We start from the raw sequence: 11256 nt of genomic DNA on the forward strand, positions 1-11256 counted from the left end.
TTTGGCTTCATCAGCGATCCAGGAATTGACTTTCTGGTATGAAAAGTATACTAAATACGTTTTTTGGGAGCATGTGCAGAGGAGAAATGATATGAGGGTGTTTTGGATGGATAGGAAATGAACGACTGGTGAGGATTTACTTTTTTTGAGCGCGAAGGGGAAACAAGTTGAATACTCCCCGTCCCAAAATACTTGTCGCATTTGTTCCATTTACACGCCCTTAAGAAAGCATTTATGAGTGTGGCATTTTGATTATTTTACCCTCTTAACATATTTTATGGTAATCTCTCAATAAATATTATTACATCAATGATGAGAACTTTTTAACTGTTGCTAATGAGTGCTGGGGTGAAATGAGAAAAAAGCTATTTAATTTTGTCTTGGTTAAATAAAACGACAACTATTTGGAGACAAAGACGACAAGTATTTTGGGACAAGGATGACAAGTATTTTGGAATGGATGGAGTATTATTTATAAAATCGCTTCCAGAACAAGTAAATTTAGGAACTTTGCCAAATGGCCACTATAATCGGGTCTAGCTATTTTGCTGACCATTATTTGACATCGTTTGCGAGGCAACGAAGGCGTTCTAATGAATGCACGTCCTTTGAATGTCGTTATTTTCTTCTAAATACAAGAAATCTAAAAGAGTAAAAGTCACGTTGGTAGTAAGTAGTCATTCCTCAGGAAGAATGACTCTTTTTATATTTAAAAATATTGTAACTCTAAACTTCTTATTATATGCTTAATGAGATGACAATATGTGTTACTCCATCTGTTTCAACTTATGTGCTAAAATGAATGACCTCTTTCTTAATTTGGAAATAAATTTATAACCATACAAATATTCAAGATTTATTTTGAACCACAAGTTTCAAAAGTCTTCACTCATTTTTAAATGTCGTGTCCAGTCAAATGAGTTCACATAAATTGAAACGGAGGGAGTATTTGTTTTAGATCATAAATTTTAAAAAATTACTTACTCTATTGGAATTTTATGCTGTGCACCTTCCCTAGGAACAATGATGTTTCAAGGTACCTTGGTGGAATTTACCAAGAAGTGACAAAACGACTAAAAATATAGGCCTACATAAAGAAAGGAGCAGACTTGACTTTCTTCAATATAGAATTATTGGGTGGCCAGTAGGTTTTTACAAAAAGGGCATATATATTTTATGTTTTTACTATTTTAACAGCTATTTATTTAATGAAGTAAATAGAAAATACATAAAGAAGTAGTAATAACTAAATCTAGGCCTTTGAAATACAATTGCACCCTTGGCATTCATTCAAGTAATCGTTGACAATTACTGGACATTACGTTAGTGGAAAAAAAAGGAACAAAAGAAGGGTTTTTATAGTTGACGTGAGGTGTTTTTGCAAGATGAAATTTGAGAACATTGTACATAGTCTTATGTATATCGGTTTACATTAGATTTGATCACAAATCAAAATTAGACCAAAACCTATGAATCTTAAAACTTACCAAAGACATAATCTTAGTAAGAAAATTAAAATCATAGAGATAACTAAATTATTATTATAATTAGTTCAATATTTAATTTGTTCAGTCAATATTTAAATATCTTTAAATTGAATTCTCATTTCTATACACATTTATAATACTAATCTTGATAGTTTAAATTAAATTGTTTTGATCAACTTTTTAGTTATAACCTAATCATTTCATCGATTTAATATAAGATATACCTCTACTTTAATTAGTTATTATCACCCATAAGATATTAGAGGTTTGTTTAATGTTAATAATTTTTTTATTCTGCTTATTTATTTCATTATAGAATGTCATTAACTTATATTCTCAATTGTTACCTCTCACTTTCTTTTCCGTCTTGAAAATAATATTTATTTATGTTGGAAAATTGCTATTGGGTCGGGTCCACCAATAAGGGGTGCTAACTAACCTGTTAACTTATTAGCTAGTCCTTCTCCTAAAATTCCATTACTAGCCTATAACTACACCATTATGGGTGCAGGAAAACAAATGATTTTTCATATATTGTTGACGGTTAGGGTTTACAATAAATAAATTAAAGAATCTCTACATCATCTGTTAGAGCGATCTTTAGGTTGTGGATAGAGGGGATTTATCTGCTTCATGAGAGTTTTCGACGACAAGTGACACGAGTCATGATTGCTGCAGATCCCCTTCCGCTATGAAGAAACCCGTAAGTTTCCTAACTAGTTACGAATCAAATGCTACATTTTTTCTATAGGAATTTTTATATAGATAAAAAATTGAAGAATATCATGATTTTAAAGAATTAAAAAAAAAAAAAAAAGACGAAGGTTGATAATGTAAGGGAAAATAGGCATTTAAATAAGATAATTAGGATACATGGGGACAATGTCTGTTGTTCAAAGTTGAGGGGAGAGTTTATTTTTTAAAATAAAGTTGAGGGGTTTAAATGATTTTCATCCTATAATAAATTTAACTATACGGTAGCACAACTCGTTTTAAATATGAAATTCACAGCTCGCTTATACGAAGCTATACAAACTTTCTAAATATTTTCATGAACTAAGTAGGCGTTTGGCCATAGAAACCAAATATTTTTCACTTTATATGAAATTTTTGAAGTTGCAGATGGAGTTGTATTTGGTTATATATAGTTTTTGCAAAGAATATTTGATTATTTGAATGTACTAAAGTAAAAAAAGTGAAAAATGGTTTTAGTTGTTTACCAAATTCCAAATACAACTTGAAGTTGTAGTTGAAATTTTCACGGCCAAACATTCATTTTCAAATAAAGTGGAATTTTTTCCGGAAAAAGTGAATAATTCTCATGTCCAAACCTATCCTATCTTTCACGCATTTCACAAATATTCCTTGAATGGATCTACATCTTAACTTACCATGCTTATCTTTCCAACAGCTACCTCAACAATGCTCGACAAGTTCAATTCAACTCAATATAGACTAAGAATAGATTTTCCATTAATTCATACTCACAGAAAATCTAGCTCAACTTCATAGAGTGGTTAAGAACCCTCTTTTCATCCTAAACATCATATCATTACAAGTCGCACTTAATATGTAAATACTTGATGATTATTAAGCTTACAAGACTATTAGGGGACGTTTTGTATGCGAAATGGATAGGCAAAGATATCCTATGCAATTATTTTATCCCACCTTCTATATTAGATATATATAGTATTCCCACCATTTTAGTACAAATGGTGGGATAAAATAATCCCGGAATTAACTTAAAATATCCCAAACCAAAAATAGGATAAAGTTAATTTCAAATTTATCACGGGATGATTATCCTTATCCCACATACCAATGACCCCTTAGGAATAATATTCAACTCATAATTCAACCAAAGATGCTATTCAACTTCTCTTCCATGTGTTCTTCCCATTTCAAGAGCACCCACTATAAGGGTTTGTTCCATAACTTAATAAATACTGCATATGATTTCTATTCCCAAACGTGTTTCAAATACTCATTTCCTCATATATAAGGGAGAAATTAGTATTTTACCTCTTGAAGAAAACCCTAGATTTTGTTCCTCTTTGAGTTCTTAAACAATCCTTGAAGAATCTAAAGATTCCAATGATTTGAATTAAATGAAAGAATTCTAATCCAAAATATCATAAATGACTCACCTTAAAGGGTAGTTATTGTCCTATCCGAGTCTCCACCTCAAGAGCTCAAATTACCTTAAAAACATTTAATTTTCTTTGTATGCAAAATGGCCTTTTTATAACAACAGACCAATTTCAACTCATATATACCACAGCTAAAACGTCTGGTATTTCCCAGATCTTACTTTCTCGTTTCCTTTGGGTCGTTTCTCCTTCTTAGCCTTCCCCAGTGGTTTTTTATGCACGTTCACTCATCCAAACATCCTAGCTACTCTCGTGCAGTCCCGGATACTCCTCGAGGTTATTTTAGCACGTTAATACGGAGCTTTACATTATCCCCACTTAGAAACATTTATCCACGAATATTAGGTTATGGCCATACGTGAAGCTTGAGGTGAATTCTAGGCCACATACTAAATTTGTTTCCAACTTATTGACTCAGACGTTATAGCTAACTCTTCAGATTAATAAATATTTAGTAGAATTTCCTTTGTAAATAAGACTATAATAAGTTTTACAACCTTCTCAAACATATATTTAATCGTAACGACCTGTTAGATCGTTTTGAGGATTTTACTCCTTTTTACCCTAACGACCCTTCTCTTAGCTTTATTATGGCATGTTTGACCTACGGGGATGGGGGACGCGATTACCTAGGCAATCGTATTAGTATCAAAGAAGAAAACCTAAGTTTTGAGTCTTTGAAGATTTTAGTTTGAAAAGTTTGACTAAAAGTTTAGTTTTGGGGAACATGTCTGGAATCGAATTTTGATAGTTCCACTAGGTTCAGAACGTGATTTTGACTTAGTTGAGTGGTTAGTACGTGACCCGAGGGGTTCAGGAAGGTTTCAGACATTTGGTTGCTAAGTTTTGGTTTTTGAGAAAGTTAGGGTAATATTGTGGAAAAACTTGCCTTAATGATGTCAGAGTAGTGTTTTGAGTGCACGAGAAAGTTCGTAGCGTCGTTTATACTTGGGTAGCATGTTTAGTTTGTGTTTGTGGGGTCGGGAATGTGTTTTGGGTGTTGGATCGGAAGTTTTTGGGATTTTTGGGACTAGGCTATTGCTAGTTTTTGTTGCTTCGCCCCTACGTAGAGGGAAGTACACATGCACAAGGTGGGCGGTAGGTGCGAGACTTGGCTGAGGGGTAGGTTTGTGCACTTGCGAAGGGTAGGCCGCAGGAGCGGATGCGTACTTGCGCTTGAATGTCCGCACCTGCGAACCTGTGGCTGTGAGTCATAAGTGAGACTCGCATCTACGAGCTTTTGTGCATAGAAGCAACCTTGCAGGGGAGGAAAATATGTCACACCTACGAGGATCACTGAACAGAACCCATTTAAATTCCCATTTCGAAGCTAGACTTCTTTATTTCACATTTAGGGTTAGAGAGCTTCGCTAGAGGCGATTTGAAGTGCTAGAGCTTTGTTTCTTCGGGGGAGGGGGGGTAAGTTTATAATCTCTATCTTAATTTCTCCCATAAGTTTAATCCGTTATTTAGCCTAGTCTTCATGTTAGGGTTAGTAGAAAAGTGGGAGTTTTATCCCTAAATCTTAAGAGAGGGGTTTCCATGAAACTGAAGGCTCAAATGTGATCAGATTTCCATGATTTCTAGAATTCTTACTATTTAGGTAAGATGAATTTAAGTTGAAATTCCAGTTTTTCCCTTGGGGCTGGTGTTACGTTTGGTTATTTTAGGGTCCGTTTTTGGGTTCCGAATAGATGTATAGCAATATGGGTGTCTATGGACTCGTGTGTTAACGTAGAATTTGTATTTGATAGTCTTTGATCGTTCGAAGGCACTTCAGAAGGAAAAGGCTCAGGTTTGAGTGTTCGCAGCTCGCGCTAAGCTTTCGAGGTAGGTTATGGTTTACTCTTTAGACTCTGATTAGAGGATGTATATAGTTTATAAATACTGAAGGGATATTGGGCGTGAAAGGGAGTCCCAACTTAGTGACCGGGATGAGCACTTAGGTAGGTATAGGTGTATTTGTTCGGATAATTAATGCAAAGAAGTGTATTGTGACGGGATAAGCATGTTGAGCCTACGAGCATTGGTTGTGGTGATAAATTCACTGGTTTGGTGTGGTTGTTGTTTAAGTAGGCTATGATAGCCATGCTTGATTCGTACTTGTAATTATTGATTCATTATACCTTCATCACTCCATATTTCATATAATTCGTGAAAGAGGAATCATTTTTGATATTTGAGTTGATATTATGTAATTTCATGGTATACACATACCCATTTCATACTCTCATGACATTTTTAGCATATGATACCATACATGTGGTACTCATTCATACATACATATGTACTTATTGGAGTGAGACACTGAATGAGGTACGAGGTTGTCCTTTGAGACCGGTAAAGAGGTAAGAATGATGTTCCCACAACCTGTTGGGAAATGGTTCCGAGTGATATAATTCGACATGATATAATGTGATATTATATGATATGATATGGTTCTCACCCCTCCGATGGAAAATCCCGGATGGAAGTGAGGGGTATATGGACCTCGCAAGTCCCCCATGGTTCTTCACTAGACGGAATGACCGCTAGCATATGTGTACCGAAATTTATTATTGGCTAGTGCATTTGTTACACCTTAGAAATTTTCACGTTGTTTGCATCGTAAGTGAACTGGTGTAAACCCAATGAGGCCATGGAACTCTTATAAGATTAGGGAGGACTTTTAACAAGTGTTTAGTATGCACCTTAAGGTTTAGGGGCTAAACGAATTGAAGAGAATACGTTTTGTTGAAAATCAATTTTGAGGGGGGATTGTATGGCCTGTACATGGAAGTATGAACTGTACTTTAGAGGGTTGGATCACGTACATGTTGAGCAAGATTTTGGAAATTTTCATCCAGGTACGGGATCCAAGTACGGGACGTACATGGAGGGCATACATGGGAGGTGGTGGCTGACTTTTCTTGTTTTAAAAGTGTCGGAGAGTTCATTTTTCATAATTTCTCATCCAAACCTCGACCCTAATCTCTCTCTAAGACCCTAAACACTTAATAAACGTTCAAAGGTGAACTCAAGCTTAATCAAGTTAAATCCAATGCAAGAAGTGTGGAAAATATAAGGAAACTATCTCTATGATGTTGTAGTGGCATTAAAGGTGGTTGTAAGCTTGGAAACTCTTGGATTTTGAATTGGAGCTACTGTATGAGGTCGTGAAGCGAATACGAGTTGAGCTCTTGAGACGGTGGGTCAAGATTAGGTATGTTAAGGCAAATCTTTCCTTCTTGGCATGGTTTAAAATGAAATGAAATGTAAACAAACGTTTTTCAAAACACTCCACTCCAAGTAAGCAAGGTCCTCCAAGTCATTCATTTTTTAAGATAGTGTTCAAGCATGTTGTATATCAGCTTTAAAGTCTTATTGAAACTCATGGTCATAATGTTAGTATTCATAATGTAATCAGAGGTGTAACGACCTTACGTTACTCCGAAGGAAGTTATAAAAATCCTAAAGGGTTTCCTAATCCTTATGTACTTTCGTAAGAGTACGACATTATATATGTGTATATATATATAGTACATATACTAGCTTGATTATTACATCTTTATTTACCACCGAGCTAGGGCCGGTCGGGAAGTCATGTATTTACCACCGATCTGCGGCCGGTTAGGTAGTTATGTTATATGCATTTATCACTGGGCGATAGCCGGTCGGGCTGTCATGTATTTACCACCGAGCTACGACCGGTTGAGCTTTTATGCATTGACCACCGTGCTACGGCCGGTTGGGCAGTTATGTCATAATAATGATGTAGTGAAAAGTATGGCATTGTAGATATACTTATTCGAGGTAGTATTCATTATGTATATGTCACGACCCAACTGGAGGACCATGACGGGCACCCGGAGCTAACAACCGAGCAACAGAAAACATACATCCATCATATAATCATATTTGAGTGGACCATAATGCTAACTAATAGATATCATAAACTGTAAGGGTCACAAGCCCAAAAAGATCAATGTATATACATCATCAAGCTGAACCCAAGTATACAAGCTGACAAGGCTGTCAAAAAGATATAACAAAATATGGACCGAGAAGGTCATAGAACATCTGACTGTGCATATCTGTCTACGAGCCTCTACCGGAGTGCATAACATAATAAGGGCGGGACAGGACCCCACCATGCCCATATATACACAACAAGCTGAACTGCAACTCCGGAACAAGTGGAGTGCTCCTATACAAGCGCTGAAAAGGTAGCCTAAGGGTCTGAACCATCTCTCTGTCTAACGGCGAGCATGAATGCAGGACGTCAGTACGAATAATGTACCGAGTATGTAAGGCATGAAGAACAACATAATAAAGATATGAAAGTAACAAGAGATAAGAGAAATAACTTGTACATTTGAATGCCTCTTAAGGCAGATAACATGCATGCTTTCCTTTTAAAAAAACATTTTCATACATACATACATACATACACACACACACACACATATATATATATATATATATATATATATATATATATATATATATATATATATATATATATATATATGTATGTGTGTGTGTGTCATAATACCGTACCGGGTTATAATAGGCTCGATGTCATCCGTACCCGACCAATATAGGCTCGGTGTTCTTCGTACCCAATTGCAGTGGTGTGTACAATAGGTGCCGTACCCGGCTATAGCGCGACTTGGTGTCAAAAGATAGCTATATATATAAAGCATGCATGAGAGCTCAAAGAAGCGTTATGACTCTATCGGAGTTACGTAAGGTCGGTAAAGCTCTGATTACCATTATGGAACTATCATTATCAACACATCTCACCTTGGAAGAACCAATGACCATAAGATGAGATCAACAACAATATATAAGATCAATAATCATAAGACAAAGCTCAATAACTCCATAAGAGGATTAAGAACATAAGCTCTTAACATTTCTAAGGATGGAATCATCGTGGATATTGTTTATCTAACTTCGTATCAATAAGATCATGCCACAAGAAATAAAGGGACAACCTTAACATACCTCTTCGTCTATTTAACCACTTAACGTCTATCCTCCCAAGCTTGAAAATCAATATTCAAGATGATTCATACTAAGGTTAAGTCATTGAAACTCTCATAAGGTCAAACTATATTAATTGGTGAGCTAACGAAAATCGGGCAGCATTTCCCCTCTATCATCTACTTCAATCAAATTCCAAAACAACTCCCAAACATCTATAACAACATCAGCGATACCATAGCCAAAATATTACATTCAAATTAAACTCAAATCATTCCAAAACTTCCTTTCAAATTTAATCCATAACCAATACTTCAACTTAATAACTTATGACTTCTCTACCATGATTCTTATCACTTTTAATGTTTACTAAACCTCCTATTCAACTCAACATAAGTAATAGAGTGAATAACATACCTTATACTTGAATAATTTCACCTCGTACAACTTACTCCAAGACCAAATTTACCACAACATAATGCAGCAAGTGCTGCTCGCATGCACAACATGCTGTAGCAAGTGCTGCTAGCATGCGCTGCCAGCAAGTGTGCTTGTTCTATTCTTGCTCCATTTTGCTCCATTATGCTCTCCGGACATCTTATCCTACAAAACAGCATAAATACACAAAAAGTAACACCAAAAGTGCTTGGAGAGTTACAAAAGCTTAAGGAATTAGCATCGATTATCCCGTAATTTCGCGGCACATCAGAAAGCATTGAAGGAATCAACTTCAGTTAATGCTTTTGCCAGGTCAGATAAAACATGTATTATCACCTCTTCAAATAAATGAGTAATTGATTCAAGTGCCACAAATCATATGACAGGTAATCGTAATATTTTTTCTAGCTTTCGATCACACAAAGCACCTTCACCAATTACCGTAGCTGATGGATTAACTTGTAATAGTGTTGGATTTGGGACGGTTAAACCAACTTCCTCTATTACCCTATCATCTGTATTAAATCTGCCAAAGTTGGCCTTTAATTTGATTTCTATCGGTAAAATTACCAGAGAACTTAATTGTTATATCTCATTTTATCTGGACCATTGTCTATTTTGTGATCTTGTGAAGAATCAGGTTATCGATAAGGGATGTGTATATGATGATCTCTACATCCTTGATGAATGGGAGCCTCAGTCTATTGCATGCTCCAGTGTCGTGTCTCTATTTAAAGCACATTGTCGACTAGGACACCATTCTCTACCTCTATTGAAGAAACTTTGTCCTCAGTTTTAGAATAATTCTTCATTGGATTGTGAGTCATGTCGATTTGCAAAAAACCATCATAGCTCGTTAGGACCAAGGGTTAATAATCTAGCTGAGTCAGCTTTTGAGTTAGTCCATTCGGATGTTTGGGGGCCATGTCCTGTTATTTCTATAACCAGGCATATGTATTTTGTCACTTTTGTGGATGATTTCTCTAGAATGACTTGGATTTATTTTATGAAGAACTGATCTGAAGTGTTTACTCATTTTTGTGCTTTCTGTGCTGAAGTCAAAACTCAATTCGATGTTTTAGTGCGTATTCTGAGGAGTGATAATGCTAAAGAATATATGTCAGAATTATTTCAGTCCTACGTGAGATAACACAGTATACTCCACCAATCTTCATGTATTGATACACCCTCTCAAAATAGAGTTGTTGAGAGGAAGAACATGCATCTACTTAAGACAGCTCGGACACTTTTATTCCAAATGAAGGTTCCTAAACAATGATGGGCCGATGCAGTCTCTACCGCTTATTTTCTGATTAATCGCATGCCATCTACTGTGCTTGCTGGTAATATGCCTTATAGTGTTCTTTTTCCTAACAAGTCACTATTTCCGGTGGAGCCTAAGGTATTTTGAAGCACATGTTATGTTAGAAATGTTCGACCAAGTGCTACCAAGTTGGATCCCAAGGCTTTGAAGTGTGTTTTCTTAGGTTATTCTCGCCTTAGAAGGGGTATCAGTGTTATTCTACTGAACTTGGAAAATATCTAGTGTCAACTGATGTGGTATTTTCAGAGACTACACCATTCTTCTATGTACCTCCCATTTCTACAAATCAGGGAGAGGAAGATGAGTAGTTAGTCTACCAGGTTACTTATGATGTGACAGAATAATCAGATGATGTTGTTCTTCGATTTTCTAGTTCTGCTGTTGAGCACCAATCCGCTATTGTGCCTTCAGTACCTGATCCAGGAAAATCGCTAATCGTTCAAGTTTACTCGAGGAGGCGAGAGACCACTGAAGATCTTGACCTTCCTATTGCTCTTCGCAAAGGTACATGTACTTGCAAGTCCACATATTCCGTTGCTAACTTTGTTTCGTACGACCACTTATCTCCTGTGTCTAGATCTTTAATTGCATCTCTAGATTTTGTTTTTGTACCTAAAACGGTTAAGGAGGCTTTAAATCATCCTGGATGGTCTAACGCAATGCTTGAGGATACACGCCTTGGAGGAAAATCACACTTGCGATTTAGTGGATTTACCTAGTGGAAAGAAAGTTGTGGGATGTAAGTAGGTCTTCACGGTCAAAGTTAATCCAGATGGCTCTGTGGGGAGACTAAAGGCCACACTTGTGGCAAAAGGGTATGCTCAGACTTATGGGGTGTATTATTCAGACCCTTTTTCCCCGGTTGCCAAACTCATTTATGTCCGTT

The sequence above is a fragment of the Lycium barbarum genome, chromosome 5 (genome assembly GCF_019175385.1).
Source record: "Lycium barbarum isolate Lr01 chromosome 5, ASM1917538v2, whole genome shotgun sequence".
Classification (NCBI taxonomy): domain Eukaryota; kingdom Viridiplantae; phylum Streptophyta; class Magnoliopsida; order Solanales; family Solanaceae; genus Lycium; species Lycium barbarum.